The 17,638-nt window shown below is 39.8% G+C and overlaps 1 protein-coding gene across 1 annotated transcript in view; it reads right to left on the minus strand.

Annotated features, from left to right (window-relative positions):
* unc-13 (protein unc13 homolog) overlaps positions 1–17,638 on the minus strand; it is a 76,278-nt gene that overhangs the window by 58,324 nt on the left and 316 nt on the right. The window contains exon 1 of the mRNA XM_085655338.1: positions 17,446–17,638. This exon is cut by the window's right edge and continues 316 nt beyond it. The gene's annotated coding sequence lies outside the window, so the exon portion shown is untranslated. The remainder of the gene's footprint in view (positions 1–17,445) is intronic.

Raw genomic sequence — 17,638 nt, forward strand, 5'->3', positions numbered from 1 at the left:
CGAAAAAGTCCAGTAGTAGGAAGGAGATTAAACGACTCGTTTGAGAAACGAGGGTGGAGAACGATGACGCATGCGAAGCGAGGGGGTGCATAAAACAATGGGGGTCACGAAACACGGCAAATAGCAGCGGCGAGAACTTTTGAAAGTTCGACGAAGCAGCTCTAGTAGTAGACGTTTCCCCTCTCTCTCCCCCCTTTATCCATCTAATTTCTGACGAACGCATCGTCCTTAATCCGTTTTTCTCTGCTTAAAATCTCTTCCATCGCGACTACTATTCCACACGCCATCGTCAAAGATAAATCTACGAAAGTTTGAGAGGTATCCTCGGGGCTTCCGCAAGATTATCCGAATTCCTTCACCTCCCACTCCCAGGATACAGTGGATACAGTGTGCTTCGTCCAGCTCAGGAGGAAATTTTTCATCTCTTATGCTCGGACGAACAACCGGATTCGAGAGTGGTTTCATCAGATTACGATATTCAAAGAGGAAATGAAGGAGTCATTTGCAATTCATTTTTATCTAAAAAGATTCTTATTAATTTCGATTGAAAGACAAGTAGGAAAGAAGGAAAGAGTCGTTTCTCGATTATTATTTGAATGCATTCGATGGAGAAGTATCGTTGCAGGACTATGACTTTTTGATCGCTTTTGATTGTCAAAGCATGTAATCAAAATCGGAAAACAAATGAAGCTATCGTCGAGCAAAATCGAGTAAACGATAATGGCTCTCGTTTCTGCACGATCGCCGGTTTATCCATTCGTATTTATTTGAATTTCCATAACAATAGCATCAATAGAATAGCGATAATTTAATCGGCGAGTTCATTAAATCGATGCTTCAGAGAGATAGGCACCTTGTACGCGCCTATTCCCTATCTATGAGAAATCCAGCCATTTATATAAATAATATATAATATATACACACACATGTAGAATGTCTCTAGGGAGCGACCGCATTTGTTTACCGCGATTCTTTTTAATTTCCTCGTGACGCACGCTCGGCAACAGGATCGGCATTAAGATGAAATTGATCAAATAGACCGACTGCCGCGTCGATAATAAGAAAACTTACAATCACTTTTACGGAAGTATAAAGCAATCTTAATTTGGAGAAAAGTAGTAATTTTTTCGAAAGAACTTTTGAGAAACAGTCAAAGCTTTCTTCATTCGATTTTCACCGCAAGAATTAGGAAAGATAGAATGGAGGTCACGTGAATGTACGCATACATATACATAGAAAGGAGCGAGAGAATCCATTGTGTATTCCGGCTGACTTTATCGGCTGATCGGAATCAACCGGAAGTGGGGAAGGCGCACCAGATTGTGCGCGCCAAACTCGCAGCAAGACTCGGCCGGCCTTCGTTAATTAGCATAACGAGCTAGTTTGTTCGTTATCCTTTCTCGTTCTCTCTTTTTCTCTCTATCTCTATCTTACTGCTAGGCTCGATACTCGTCTATATGCATTTCCGGGCAGCGAAAGGCCGTTTTGCTCGGTTCAATGAAGAAACGGGGAACCTCATGCGAGTGACTGCACGAATATAGGTATCATATAGCTATAAATAATATGCAAAGTTATATGGCAAAGGCCGAGTCTTTATAAACGTATGCTTACACAGACACGCGCCCGCTTTCTCTTCCATATACGAGGCTCAAACGATCGGTCATATAATGAATGAAGCGACACTCTCGCAGCTTGCCACGTGCCGACGCTTCCGGATGAAACTTTATGAATGGCCGGCAGAGTAACGAAGAACCCGTAGGCGACCCGTAACTCGAAGCGCAATTTTGTGCATCTTGAAAGAACGTTCAAAAGGGAAAAGGATTTTTCCGCAAAACGGCCGACCGTAGGAAGGACATTTTCGCATCGTAAATAACCAACTGAAGTATCGATTATTATAAAAGACTGATTTTTCAGGTCACACGCAATGGCTACGAGAAACGAAAGAGAGTGCACTTTTTCTTTTCCACTTAACAGCAGAGTTTTCCACGAAGCGAACGAATTTAGCATTTGAACGCGATGGATTAACGAAGAGAAAGAAGCGAAGATCTATCACCGTTACTTTTTCCGTCCTACGATGCACGCGATTCGTTCGAATTAACCATACATTAACGTACACGGATGAAAAAGTAAAATTACAATCGGTCAAAAGTCGTTCGGCCGGTCGATGATCGAAATGATCATCTGCGTTCTATATTCGTCGATGTCGGACGCGCGATTTTTGGCCACGGCCGTTCATTCTCTTAATTGATTAAGAGATGCATAACGATTTAGACTGCATAAACGATTGCGCGAATAGCTTTCGACGTTAATTGACTGAAACGTTATCCGCTAATCTTGACTACGATTCTGGTAAGTTGTTTTTTATAGAAGACGCCATGCATACGATCATTTCGAAGCGTTTGCTTCTCGTCGATAGACGAGTTTGTTTGCGACTCTAAATCTAAAAATAAAGAAGAAAAAAAAAATGAAAAAAAAAAGAAAAAAAAAAAGAAAAAGGAAATATCAGACGAAGAACGATAAGAGAAAGATGAAAATGTTCCATCGCTATTTTATCGTAAACACATTTCTAAAAGTTCCTCGGTTATTTTGCTGCGATAGAAAACGAACGAAAAAAATGAGAAAGTAAAGAGATATTAGGTCTTTTATTTAGGATCCTTTTGAGGATCCAGCAATGAGCTCGTTACGAAAAGGGGTCGTAGCTCGAATAAATAACTCTTTCTCTCTTTCTCTGAGCTTTCGAGATGCATCTCGGCGCGATATCGCGGTTATCTGCAAGCTCGATGCCGACGTTTCCCCGGTAGTTGCATATGTAACGACTCTTTGACCCTCTCTATGCGAGGCTTTAAAAAAAAAAAAAAATCTCCAAAGCATCGACTTCCCCTAAAGTTTCCGTGTTTACGCGGATAGAGCAGGCTCGAAGAGAATTTCGTCGATGAAACGCCGCGCAACTATGTGAAATTTCATAAAAGTGAAGCTAACTTTTTATATATTACATCGATTCCAAACGCAATAAGATAGAAAATAGTTTTATCGGAATACCATGGATCGTTCTCTCGTCGTAATCCGTACGATACGATAGTAGCTAGTCGACGTATTTATCCAAGCGACAGATATTTAACCCTATAGCAAATAAATCCTTATTCGATCGTCGAGGACGAGAAGAGAACGCACGATTACGCGAGACGTGTCACCATGTAAATTTCCCAGACTTCCACATCGTCGATGTGGAGGTGCGTTCTGAAACACGCATCGTACAAAGGCAATCACGCGAGATGCGAGGCGCTGTGATACAAGGTTTACGGGTTAAGCTAGAGAGACCAGTTCTCCGGAATAGAGCGCCTCGTGCGAGAGAGAAGGCGAATCGTGCGGCTTTACGTGGCCGAGTTATGCATGAGAATACCGGAACGAGTTCCTTCGAGGATCATGATTTACTCTATTACTCTGGCCCAACGCGATCGTTCCGCTTCATTTTAGAACACCGCATGTTATCTCCAAGGGACACTCTTTCGAAAAAATCACGATAAAAGAGTAAAAATGATAAAAGCTTTGCTCCTCCCTCTTTTCTAGGGACTTTACTTTTGACGAAATAAAATTCTAATAAAAGAGAACACAAGATCTCTTGCTTTTCACTTACGTAAGTGAATCGGCGTACCTACCTAATTAATTATATAATTGTATAGCGAGCCCGTAAAAGTAAGGTGCGAGATTTACTTTTGTGTTACTTTTGCGACGAGGGACGATCGATAGGAAGCGCGATAAAACTTTCAAATATGCTCCCTATCGGTTATCGTTGTTTGCGGTCACCGTTTTCCACTCGAAACATTAGAAGACCGAGTAAGATGGAAATCGATTTCGACTACGCGACGGGGATAAGTCTCTTGCGGTTAACCCGCCGATATATTGAAAGCAATTTTAGCTCGATATTCAACGACGAGCGATAAATAAAGGCACGCCTCGTTAGATAGAATTCGTGCTTTGGTTTCGACTGGCTGCCATCGGAATACGAAACGATTCCGATTTCTTCTCACGTCGACGTCAAGTCCAAAGTGCTTACTTACCGAACACACACGTATACGCGTCTTAGGTATGTATCTCGATATTATTAACCGAATCCCAACGACCTTTTCTAAGATTCATCACGCCGACAGAGAATCAATCGAATATAAATATTCCTATTCAAAGTAGTGCTCGGGCAAAGATAGATTGACTCTATTGGTATAAAGGCGGCACAAAGTACAAAGATGGAATAGAAGTTTTGCGCATTCTGAACGAACGAACGAACGAACGAACGAACATTTCTTATCGATGGACGAAATGACCTTTCGTAAATTGATTTTATTTCGGGTATATTAACGGACCGCGATGAAAATCAATATTTAATATTACACTTGGCGAAGAGTTAATACTCTCCGATGTATTCCCCTTCTACATACTCCATACTTCAAAGGTCTCCCTTCGCAAAGTTCTACTCGTAAAACCTTGTCTGCACTTACGCTGGGTCCCGTTGTATCTGCTTAAATAGAAACCTTAAGTAAAGTTAACTTTGCACCACCACGCTACCGTCACTTTCCTCCTGCACATCTCTTCCTGTGTTTTAATCGAATAATCTCTTTCTTACGACAAAGTTACATCGATATTTTGATCGAAGAAAATGTCTCTTTCAAAGTAGCAATGATTAAAGAACCGTTAAAATTGCATATAAAAATGTAAAAGAGCCTGATTTTAATGTCGTAGAAGAGATATAATATCGAATAATTGAAATTGCATTTCATCGCGCTAAATATATAATAATAAAATTTCAAGCGACGTGTTTATTATTTCAAATGGTGGCGATATAACATGCTTCAAATTGATTATCGAAATTGACTTCTCGCTATACATGCATATATAATACTTTTTTCTCATTCTCTAAATAGGAACGTCGAAGCAACTACGGTTCGCGTAAAATATTCGATAAAGCGAAATATTGGACGGGAAAACTCGTTGATAGCCGGGATTCTTGGACGAGTTAAAATACCAGCAATTAAGATAATTAAAAGGTCTGACCTCACAAAGGAAAAATATTTGAAATCAAAGCAGTCGTTTGATCCAGAAATCTATGATTTTTTTTTCTTTTTCTTTCGTTTTTCGGACTTGACAACGAACTAGAAAGTATCTACAAATCACGAGACAAAGGATAATTATCTATACGTCGTTCGTGCTCGCGAAGCCGAACGATGAGAAATGATGCAGGACCGAATGGCGCTGCACCGCTAATTAGGAAATTTCCTGCGATTGGCTCGAACCTGGAGAATCGCTGGTCACAGGAACAATCGAACGAAGGGAGTCGTTGCCTCGTTCGTTGAATAATCGTCTATTATGGCTCATCGAGAATGGCAAAACAGAGAGAGAGAGAGAGAGAGAGAGAGAGAGAGAGAGAGAGAGAGAGAGAGAGAGAGAGAGAGAGAGAAAACGAATATGTAAATAGAATGGGATCGAACGGTAATGCCGAGGTATTAGCTTAATTTTTGTCGCTGCTTTCGCTATGTCTACGTTAACGTTGCGAGCGTTGAGACATTGTTTACATTCAACCGAGCGACGTGACGGTCCGTTGTGTACCGACGATAATAACAGGACGACGAGTTTTCTTGTTTACGTCGAGGTGTGTTTTATTTTCATCCAAGATACGACAGTACTCCTATATAAGTTGTGGAATAAGGACGCAAAGTTTTTGATATGAAGACGACGATAAGCGACCAAAGAAATTTTGTACAAATCCATCGAAATAAATGTATCTTTTCGATCTCTTCGATATGATGGTCAATTAGAGGATATAATACGACAAAATGTGATAGCGATGAAGCAAATATTGTGATATTTATCGCTTTATGAGATACCTTAGAAAGGATCCATGCATGAAAACGTTTTAAAATGCAAGTCGCAGTAGCCACGAAGGTTCGTTCACATATATATATATATATATATATATATTTTTTTTTTCTTTTTTTTTTTTCTTTTTTTTTCACATTTACCGAGATGCTACGAGAGTGTACGCTCGAAGTATAGGGAGTAGCGTGGCGTTAAAAAACCGCAGGGGAAATCTTTTTTTTCCGTTATGCCATCGCACTGTGATTTTTGCCGCATTAACAAACACGGATAGATGCATTAGCGATATTTCGATACGAATGGCGGTACGGACGCAGCGGTATCTTAAATTTTTCTCTAATGAAAATGTTCGATCTGTGTTTACCGACAAATTTATTTTTTCGCGTTCGAATCGTAAAGAAGAAAGAACGATAAAAGGACGAATTTAATGTCACAACGTAATATAGTTGGCCTAATTTTGCTTGTATTCGACACGAAAGGCGTTCCTCGTGCCGCGCATTGAGTGTCTACTCTTTGAAATGATTAATAATTTATCATTTTGTTGGTGTAGTTGCGTGAAAGTGCAATGAGAAACGACGTCGGCCTCGTTCCACATAAGCATCGCTAAACTATTGATGAGATTATTGATTCGTCTGAGAATATGTGTGCATTCGTGCTATTTGTATACGCAACGTGAAGAAGTTTAATAAAAAAAAATTTTTTCAAATTGCGATCGTTAGGTCGTAGCAAACGATAATACATATGTAATAGAATAGAAAGAAGAAAAGAGTCTGTTGATTTGACAGAAAACGTAAATATTCCCTGGTGCAAGCAAGTGCACTCTGCCGGTCGATAGAAAATGGATTGAGACGTTTTCTAACGTGGCCAAGAAAAAATTGCGATCGTTTCTATCTCCGTCGAAAAAAATGTCGTTTCGAAACTTTTATAGCTGCGCGAATCGAATGGTCGATTTAAATAAAAATCATCGATCGGACTTGAGAGTAAGAAAAAATTTCGATAGATTAGTTAAAGATTGAAAACGAGGCTAATAAAGTTGACGAATTTAGTCGTGCTATTGTTTGAAATACGCATTATACTGGGATAAACTGTGTGAAACGTAGAAACTCCTTGGGAAGAGTAAACTTCGTTACCGAGTGCTACCGAGTATATTTAAATTATTCACTCTGTCAGAGCTCGAAAAGTTGGATATCCCTCTTCGTTCTGGGAATATGAACGAGTGACGATTTCGAGGGTTTTCAACGCTTTATCCGTGTCGTTTGAATCACGAGAAGAAGAGACGAGACGATTAGTCGTGTATCCTCCGAGACCGAGGAGAAAAGAAAAACCGGCCAATAAGAAGAATAGAAAAAGGCGAGCGATAATGACCGAAAAATCGTAAAAACTTTACGTTTTGCGATTTTCCTTTCTCTTTCTTTATTACCTCTTTCTTTATCGTTTTCATTTCGTTCTTTCTTTGGTGCACAAGAACACGCGATACACGAAGATGCTTTTATTTCGTTCGATTATTCACATCCTGGACGAGATATCGGTGTCTCGTAAAATCGCCTCGTAAAAGACGATTTCGGTTCTTCCCTGACAACGAGAGAGAGAGAGAGAGAGAGAGAGAGAGAGAGAGAGAGAGAAGGTTACGTAAATCCAGAATTGAGAATAATTACATTGAAAAACGTTTTTCGAAATGGCAATGCCCTATTAATGTGGTATAATTTGATCGGGTGCGCAACGAAGCGAGAGAGACATCGCCATAGAGAATGGAAGAGATCCAATTGGACGAGAAGTGCTCAAAGAAAAGCCCCTTTGATTAACGCGTGCGTTTAAAGGCAACCGACAGAATGGCAGGACGAACCAAAGCATTGGGTGCTTTGTAGATAGTATTATATACCCAAGTTTCCTCCATGGCTAGCTTGTCTCCTTGTCGAAGTCTCTTTTAGCTTGGTTGAGCTTGCTAAGAAAACGTTAAATTAAATTCCATGATTTTGTCACGAATCGCTTCGATTCTCGTTCGATAACGTTAGGAAATCGGCGAGTTGAGAGAAAAACGACAATAAGAATTCTTTCCAAGTAAAATTCTTTGTAAGACGATCGATCGACCGGTTAAATAACTTACGTTCCTTCTTATACGCGAGGGAATAAGTGCAAGGCTCGAAAGATCTCGTTAATTCTTTCTCCCTCTCATTCTTTTTCATTTAATCTAGATTCCGATACCTAGGCCGCTATTAAGTGGAATAAGTCGATAGGGAGAAATATAGCGTCGGTGCAGTTTTGCCTCATATAACATGAATCTTCAATAAAATTTCATATCAAATATATCAAACTATCCGAATGATTTTCTTTTAAGGGACACGATCCCGAGCGTATCGCGTGAAGAAATGAATTTCAGTTCGCTCGAAGCAAGAATAATCGAGTGAATTGAGAACTAGGATGAAGGTGTAATACTTATTGGGATTGTTGGAAAATTTATTGAGTTATTAATTATGCGAAAAGTTAGTCGAGAACTCGTAAATTGGCGAAAGCTTTAGAAACTCTCTCTCTCTCTCTCCTCTCTTTTTCACTCCCCACTTTTCTCTCCTTGCAATATTTTTTATAAGAATATTTCCAATGGTTCGTGCAGCCTGACGTCGTGAGTACGCTATTTATATTGCATGATTAATTAAACGCGCCAAAGTATAAAGTTGCATTGGATCTCTCTCTCTCTCTCTCCCTCTCTCTAGGTTGTACTTTGCGCGAGCAATAAAAGTATTGTGCAAAATAAATTACTTATTTGGTGCTGGTCAGCTTAGACTTTCAACGAAAGCTGCTTCGTTGGATAAATTTTTGGCCGAACAATTTTATCAAATATTCTGTTGTTAGATGAAATAATTAATCCGATTATCTATATGATCCTATGATAGCTAGTTCGTCTCTCATTCTACATTCTTCAGTTTCATGTTCCCCCAATTTTAATCAGATTAAGATAAAATAATTACGATTTTCTATCGTAAGATTTTTAACGAGTAGTTGCATTAATATAAAGATTACGTGTACATATAGAAGATTAGTTTATCGGGATATAACATTGTTCTCCTTTGATTTTCATCGAGCTACTTATCGTACATATTTCTTTTAGCTTTGACAAAAGTTCGAAATAAAAATCCTGTCCCAGGGTGACTTTTTCAATATATCATGAAAAAGTAGATTTCTCGAACATGGCAATCACTTAATTTTCTCGCTCGTTAATTCAAACCAATAAATGGAGAAGAGTTTTACGATAGAATCTTGGAAAGACGTGGCAACCCTCGGGGAGCATCCTCCCTTACGATTCCGGATAATAATGAAACCTTCACGAAACGCCCCTAGAATTCTTGAGTAACGAGAGTAAGCTCCCGATAGAATAACCTTTCGATCATGGTAAAAGTGCTACTTGAAATTTATCTTTACAATTTCTTTGCGTTAGAATTCTCCTCTTTCCGTCTTCGCGTCTTCGCGATTAATTAAAAAGAAAAATAAATCGATAAAAATAAAAAGAAACGTATTGTGTCGATCGATTAATCGATCCGGTATTGCGTATTATTTACGAGTTTTATTTTTGCCGTGATTGCGTTTGAAATAACTTTTAATTAATCGCTGAACGTAAAAATACGAATAAATAGAATTTTTTAATCGCATCGATCAGACCCAAATTCAAGAGAATCTTTCCTCGTGCAATCCTGCGTCGTAAAAATTTTTTTTTTGTTTAATGTTTTTTTTTCCCCCTTTCCATTCATCAAGAGGAGTGCACGCTAACGCACAGACGAATTTTCGCAGAAAATCAGTTACAATTAAAGGCTTTGGGAAATACATCGACATTTTTTCGCGATTCTGCAACAGGAATATAATTCCGTTAACGATTGAATCCTCATCGCTTTTAACGCGAAGCGTGAATGAATTCGCGCTTCTGTACGCATTTCCGCCGATTTATAGAGCTCGCACGTCGGCTGCAATGAGATAGCACGATCACGATGTAATCGTCTCTCTACCTCTCTTTCCCTTCATACGATGGAGGTACGAGCAGAAAATTGGCAAGTCAGTATTCCCTTTTGATGCAATCAACGTTAACGAAGGCAAAGTTCTCTTTATTTGCATACATGGCATTCTATGCAGTTTGCAAATGGCAAAGTACTCGACGTAAGCAGAATTTCGGAGCGAACGGATATCTATGCCTTTCGAAATCGATTATCAAAGATTTCTCGCAAATCGCGGAAATGGAGAAGAAAAAATTTCTAAGCGTTCATGTTTAGCTACTAGATAGATTTTGGTAATTAAATAAGAATAATAGGAGCGATTAAAAGGATGCTCGACAATAGAGTAATACTGTTTGAAGAAAATGGGAAGATGAAATAGATAAAGAGAGAAAGAGAGAGAGAGAGAGAGAGAGAGAGAGAGAGAGAGAGAGAGAAATATTATTGGCTTTAAATCGCGAACCCGCTGCGAACAACGTTCATAACGGCGAACGAAGAATAACGACGTCTGGACGGAAGAAGAGAGTATCACGTGCTTGCGTATTTTCGTCCGACATAATTTAGAGCGTACTCGAAAAAAAAAAGGATGAAACTTTAATATAGTCATAAAATAAAAGGCGATAGTAGCGGTGCCAATAGTTTCGAATCCAATTGACATATCTGCTTGGAATATTTTACGATACACTATTATATCTTTGTCGTTCATCAACTATAGCAAAAATGAGATCGTTTCTCGAGAAAAAATGGAAGGTTTCGTTTTATCGTCCGTTCTTTAACGTCATCCTCGAACTCGATAGTAGGCATCGATGCGACTACACTTACCAAGCCTCGAATTTCATTTTTAGTCATCCATAAATCGTAACCGATGTGTAATACAATCCGATGACGACGCACGAGCTGATTTGAATTTATCGAAATACGCAGCGATTCCTCGTACAATTCTCTACCCTACATTTTTATATAGCATGGATAACGTATCCGTAGGAATAGTAGATATATACGCTCGAATAACGTTCGATTAATGTCCCATAAAGTACATGTAGTTAAATTGGTTCGCGATTATCTTAAATTATGGGCTATTAAAGATAGATAGAAAGAGAGAGAGAGAGAGAGAGAGAGAGAGAGAGAGAGAGAGAGTTCGTGCCTATCTCGAACGGATAGAAAGACGGATAAGGAGGCGAGAGAGAGGAAGAAACGTAAGGAACGAAGAATGGATGAAAAAAATTTCACGGGAATAGGGAAACTAGAAGAAAGAGAGAGGAAATATTAGAGGTAAAGAGAAACTATCAAAAATATACATTCTCGTATACGTGAATATACGATTTATCGCGTACCATAGGCCAAATAGGATGTTGGACACGTTAGAAATCGTACGGTCGTTGACTTCTCTGTAAAGGTTTCCCTTTGAAAAAGATTACGGTCGTACGTAATCTCCTCGACAAAGGCTACAATTATCTGACGCGCCAACGAAATTCCGTTTCCATTTTCCCTTGGCATCGTATTTAATGCACGGACGAGAGTTTAGAATCCCAGCGTCGGTCCATTAATATCTCGTACGTGTATACGAAACGTAGATGTATGTTTTATCGTAAACGATAACGGAGGTAGACATTTCGTAAATATGGCTCGTGGAGAGAAAATGTAAATTGAGAATCATGTCGTTCTCATATTAATAATTTCACCATACTCCAAATAATAGCGACTTTTTTGTTTCGTGAATAGAAAACGTTTCTTTTTTCTTTGTAAAATATTTAATAAAAATAATATCGCTCAATGAAAAAACCCATTGCATTTTTCTCTTCGTTCTCCGGGTTATTCCATTGTCGGCTTTTACTTTTGTGAGGATAGACGTTTACCAGATCGGAAATAATAATGACAATAAATTATGTAGAAGCTCTATAATATACGACACCAACGATAAAACGATGCTTGCATAGCGTTGGTCAATACTTTGTGCCTAGTTACGACGTTACGAGCATCGTTGGTGATAATTATAGGACGTTAATAAATTTTAAACTTGACTTTTTACACTTCTAATACGAGTACGGCGTACTCGGTAAGTAAAGTCGAATCGATGATCCTCTTATCGCAACGACTTTTCTCTCAGACGCGACAAGTATTGCCGACAAAATGTCTGCAGAAAACGGTAAGATGGGATTTTCTATCGGAGCCGTCGGCGTGCGGACTGTTCTCTCTTTTTCTTTTTATATTTTTCTCTCTCTTATATCCTTTACGTATCGGCCATCAGCTCTTTCACGTTTGACATGGAAGAATCTCGATATCGACTATTCCGTGCGCGAAAATATTTCAACAATTCTTCCTCCAAGGAACGTATTGCACAATGTTTCACCGTGTAAAAATATTCTATATGCGATTAATACGATGTCGTGAAATGACGAGGAAAATCTTAGCTAAATTCGTTACTTTCTAAAATATCGTTTGCTGAAAACAAAGACGATGTAAAATAATTTACGAGAGATCTAGCAAAGTTTATAAACGTGCTAACACGAGCGACAGTTAATTACGGAGAACGTTATAAGGAGCACGACACATCGGGTATTCGTATTCAGACCAGCGAGAAATAACGAACGACACGCATTGTATTCCCTCACGAATTGATTACGTCGTTTGTCAAGTTTGCACTTCGTTAACTAGTCTCATATGTACACGTACATTGTTGATATATGGCTCGATTTTTCCAAAGAATATTTTAAACGTTTTTTTTTAAGTAGTAGTATACGTACGAAATAACCTTGAGAAAAATTGTTTGAAGGAAGAGTAAAAAGCGTACGTTCGAGAGAGATATAAAATCGAAATACGCGTAAATGCGCATCGATTGGCGCACGCCAGTGATCGTTTATTATATACGCATATACCCAGGAACAATGATTTTGTTTACTTGACCTAGTATTTCTTCTGTTTTGAACATGTGTGCGTAGTGAATATATTCCACCGACGAGTATCGTCGCTCTTTCTCTCTCTCTCTCTCTCTCTCTTTCTTTTTATCTGAGCCAACGTAGCATTCGATGCAACGTCCTCGTAAATCTGACCAAGAGAAAGAACAAGAAAAGAGGTAAGAAGAGATGGGTGCAAGTTGAAAAGTTAAAAAAAAGAAGAAAGGAAAGACGAAGAGCAAGAACACAATCTGCGGAGGCTTGACGATTCATAAACATACGCGCGCGTTTTCCTTTGATCTTTGAGTCCGCTCCGTGTACTATTGTTTGTACGGATGGTAAAAAGGCAACAAGACGGTAGTAGTGACGACGAGCGCGAGCGCGAGCGCGACGATCGAACGAAGCGGTCGAACAAGACTGACGTACGAGAAGAAGGGAGGATGGTGACCGAGGAGTACGGCCGTGTATCAACGAAAAAGAGACATTTTTGTGGTGAAACGAGACTGGAGATGGGCTGGAAGAAAAAATGACAGAACTATGTATATGAATAAAATCGTACTGGATTCTTTCTCTCTCTCTCTTTCTGTATCTCTATCTTTCTTTTCGCTTTTTCTATCTAGCTCCGTTTTCATCCTATTGTCAATGAGATATACCGGAGCTACGATGCTCTCGTACGCTTACGATGACAACAATAACGGTATGTTTTCATGAAAAGCTGCGATTAAAAACCAAAGCCAGGGAAGAGGAAAATGGGGAGTGAGAGAGAGAAACTCGAAGCGTTTGGGAATTTGCTTGAAGATTCGAGCATGTTCTTCGAAAGCAACGTCGATACGATTGCCCGACTTCCACCACTCCCTTTTACCCTTTTCCACCATTTTCGTCGTCCTTTTCATCGTCGCTCGCTTCGCGATAACTATTTGATACTATCGTTATTAATCAATCGAGTTTGCTCGTACGCGATTATTAATTGCACACCCAATTTTTTCTTATTATTAGCAAGACGACCTTCTCGCGAACCATCAATCCGACAAGATTCGATCGATTCTCCTCTTTCTCTCGCTTCTTTCCGACACGGGCAACGATAAAAATAAGAATGGAAACGTCATAAATCGCGGTCTCTATTTCACGGTCGAGAGATCGATAAGCGTCGACGAATAGTAAAGAAATTTTTATATACATGAACGTAATGATCGGTATATATAGGTATAAATATTTATTAGTACCAAGGTAGAGTTTGCCGTAAAATTAAATTTCCTTTTTTTCCCCGTTAATAGGTTGGAAATTTATCTCAAAATTTAATTGATATGACGGAGAATGCTATAGGTAAAATCGTCCACTTTTACGTCAGCCGGCTTTGCTTCATTCAAGTCGATCCGTGTCGCGTTTAATGGTGAAAAAGTTGAATAAATCTTTTCCACGAGGACGAATAAAATTTAACGCGATCCCTTGCGATCGAAACGACGAACCTTTGACCTATCGAGAGAAAGATAGAAAGAAAAGTCTGTGATTTTTGATGCGACTAGGTTCTGAATAAATATCAAATATCAAAATTGACGATGATTATGCGAATGGAATGATTTTTAAATCTTTGGAAACATTATCCAGGTTAGATTTATAGATTAATCGTAGAATCGTGAGATATTCGTTGAAAGTTGACAAGCGATTCTATCGAAGGAACTGAAACAAAAGTACGTTCAAAACTATTCGACATTGGATCGATCAAGTCCATCATATCACGTTCTTCGGGCCTATTTGAAAATAAAACGATCGATCGGCCTTTTCTAAAGGAGAAGAAATAGAGGAAGAAGAAGATATCGAGACGTTCGTGAAAATTTTCCCTAGATGTCTGATGTGTAACGGGAGCGACGTGCTGCGCCGTTGCGATATCGTATCGGATCTCGTTCAAAGCGAGCGGCCTCTGACGTCAGGATGGGGCTTCTCTAAAGTCGAGAACCAATACTGGATGGAGAAAAGAACGAGAGAGAATATAGATCGGTGGGGGAAGAGGGAGAGAAAGAGAGAGAGAGAGAGAGAACGGGCGAGGGGGTGGAACTCGATGAGAGTCGAGGCAGACTCTCGAGTGTCGGTCCGGAAGAGGAGTCAACGACTCGCGAGATCGCGGCATCGATTGCAAATATTTAAAACACGAGGTCAGAGGCGAGCGAGTTCTTCGAAGCAAAGTTTCGTTTTCAGCTGGCTCAATACTTACCGGTTATGTGTCTCGAAAAAGTCTAATATTACGAAACGTAATTTTATCAACGAGAACGTTTACGGCCAGCGGAAGAATCTCTCATTTTTTTCTTCATTTTTTCCGAAGACAAATGATCGTTTAGGAAAAAAGTTTTAAAGAACGCGATCTTAATTCGGCTCGAAAGAATCTCTCGATCTATCGAGAGAACCGATCAAAATCCGTGGAGCCGTTAAGCGTACCGAACTTTTTTTTCCCCTCGAAATGAAATCGAAATCGTCCGCAACAGAATTTAATTCCTTTAGCGCTGGCAAACGAACGTGCTCGCTCGCACGCGCGATCATTGTGTGATCGTTAATCCACTTTTCTCCGCCGCTGCGTTCGAATTACTATGCGATCGTTTCGAGGACGCTCGTTGAAAGAAGACCGATTCGCTTCGTGCGCGTCCGATTAAGGAGAAAAAGTACGCGAATCTTGTAATCGAGAATTTAATCTTGTAATTGAGAAACCTTGAAAGGGTAAGTTGAGATAGGGCCAGCTGGAACGATCGACCGACTCCTTTTGAAATATGAACTTTGTTGTCCGAGAGAAAGGGATATGCTTTTAGATTATTTATATAGAAATGAAAATATGTCGGGGGAGGGGGGCGGGGGAAAGGCATTGAATGAAAGGAATTGAATGAAAAAGAAAAAAGAGATCATTTATGAAATGCGAAATAATTTATCGCAGGGGTCAGGGATTGTGCGCGATGTTGTTGCGTGGCTACGCGAGAGCGTAGTTATCGATTCCACGCTTGTTAAGGAAAATTTCCTCTTATTTGGGTCATTAGGATTAACATATCTTCCCGTATGTTTTTCCATAGTTGCGAAACGATCCGTGGTAAACGGCACCGAGCGACGAATAACGAAGGGTGTATGTCAAAGGAGAGGCGCTCTCTTCTCGGGATTGATCCCATTGTTGCCGATTGTCTCTTAAAGAAAGGTTGAAAAAAGTCGTTGGGAGCACGCACGAGTCAGTGAAAAACGTGCGAACGGAGAAATACGCCAACAAGTGTTTTTGGCACGAGTCAGCGCGTTTTTCGTCGAAGCAAGAATTATATTCCTGGCGATACTTCTAATAGGACTCGAGGACGATCGCGCGATACGTCACGCTAGTCGATATTACTACGGAATTTCGACGATTCGCATTCGCTTTAATCTCGTTTGGTTTAAATGAGATTAAATGAGATGAGAAGAAAAAGAGAAACGAAAGAGATCAAGATCCTTCGCCACCAACGAAAAAGAAAACTGGATTCGGTTGATAGTTATATTACACAATAACTATCAATTACTTTGTTGGCCTTTGTTGCCGGTCGGATTAACTAATGTTCAAAAAGAAATATTCCAAAGAGAATCGCCTCGGACGAATATACCCGATTAAGGTAAGGCGAACGGAGAAGCTCGTTTCGTAGGAGCACAAAGCTGCTACGAAAGTTCTCTTTTTCTCGCTGGCATTATGTCCTTCGAATAGATACACGTTGGTCGACTATAAAGGGAATTAAACGAGTCCTCTTCGAAAGCTTTCTCCTTTTCGATTACGCCAAATGAAATCAGTTGGAAATACTTATGCACGTCTTCAGCCGGCCTTCTCCTTTGTCTTTCAACAAAGGAAGGGAGATAAAAGGAAAGAAATAAGAAATAAAACGACTCGATAGGGAATAAAACATCGCTTTGATTGATCTCGATGATAGGCCATATTCGTTTTGCGCGACTGGAGAAAACGGTGAGGTGCACGTCGAAAAAGATGGGCCGAATTTCATGATCGACGCATCGACGCAGTTATCGTTCTATTGTTTGCCCTCTATATCGAACGTGAAACGATATAAAAAGCAAGATAAATGTGTTAAGCGCACGGGATCGATATATACCTAGTCCGAGGCTAGCCGTGAAAATGAAGACATAATCGAATAAGCAGGTGAACTTCTTAATCGAGTCAAGGAATTCATGGCAACGCTAAAAAAGCACGACTTCTCTGCAAATGGAAGAGAGTTCTACGTAATCGAATTGTTACACAAACGACTAGGACCATTACCGCATCGCGATACCAGATGATATCGAGTGTATTTCTTTTTTCTATTTCCTCTTTCCAACGTCGGTAAAAGATAGCTTTATCGCGCGTTGCGTATCCATAGAAACGTGAAAAACATCCGAGATACGAAAACAATTGGAAAGCGTTATCGTAGATATTGTTTTTCCGGCGCGTTCACGCACGGAGAAGACGGGATACGGGTTGGTGGAGTGGGAAACGAGCTCGATAGTTTCTACAACGTATACGACGGAACAAGGAAACGGGTTAAATTCTATTGAAGTGTATAACGTGTTCGATAGGTAATTCAGAGAAGGAGTACTCGAAACTCGAAAACTTGCAGAAGGCTCTCGGCTAGTACTAAACTACTGAACTTTCTTCTTGAACGATGAACCATGGAAACTGTTTAGCGACACCGCGGAATATCGTTTGATATTAATAATTAGATCGTTGCTCTTACCTCTCTGATACGTCACGAGAGATACCGGAATACTCTTCTATCGGAAGAAGAATGTATTAACGGCGAATTAAAACAGGTATCGTCGAGAGCGTGCTCCTAGAGTCACTGCACCTCGCGTATATGCATATTCATATTTAGGCCGTTCACCGCTCTTTCGTTGTCGACATTTTCCTTTTTCTCTCCTTTGTATCCT

Source organism: Vespa mandarinia, chromosome 1, assembly GCF_050613455.1.
Source record: "Vespa mandarinia isolate Hongniang chromosome 1, ASM5061345v1, whole genome shotgun sequence".
In the NCBI taxonomy this organism is placed as follows: domain Eukaryota; kingdom Metazoa; phylum Arthropoda; class Insecta; order Hymenoptera; family Vespidae; genus Vespa; species Vespa mandarinia.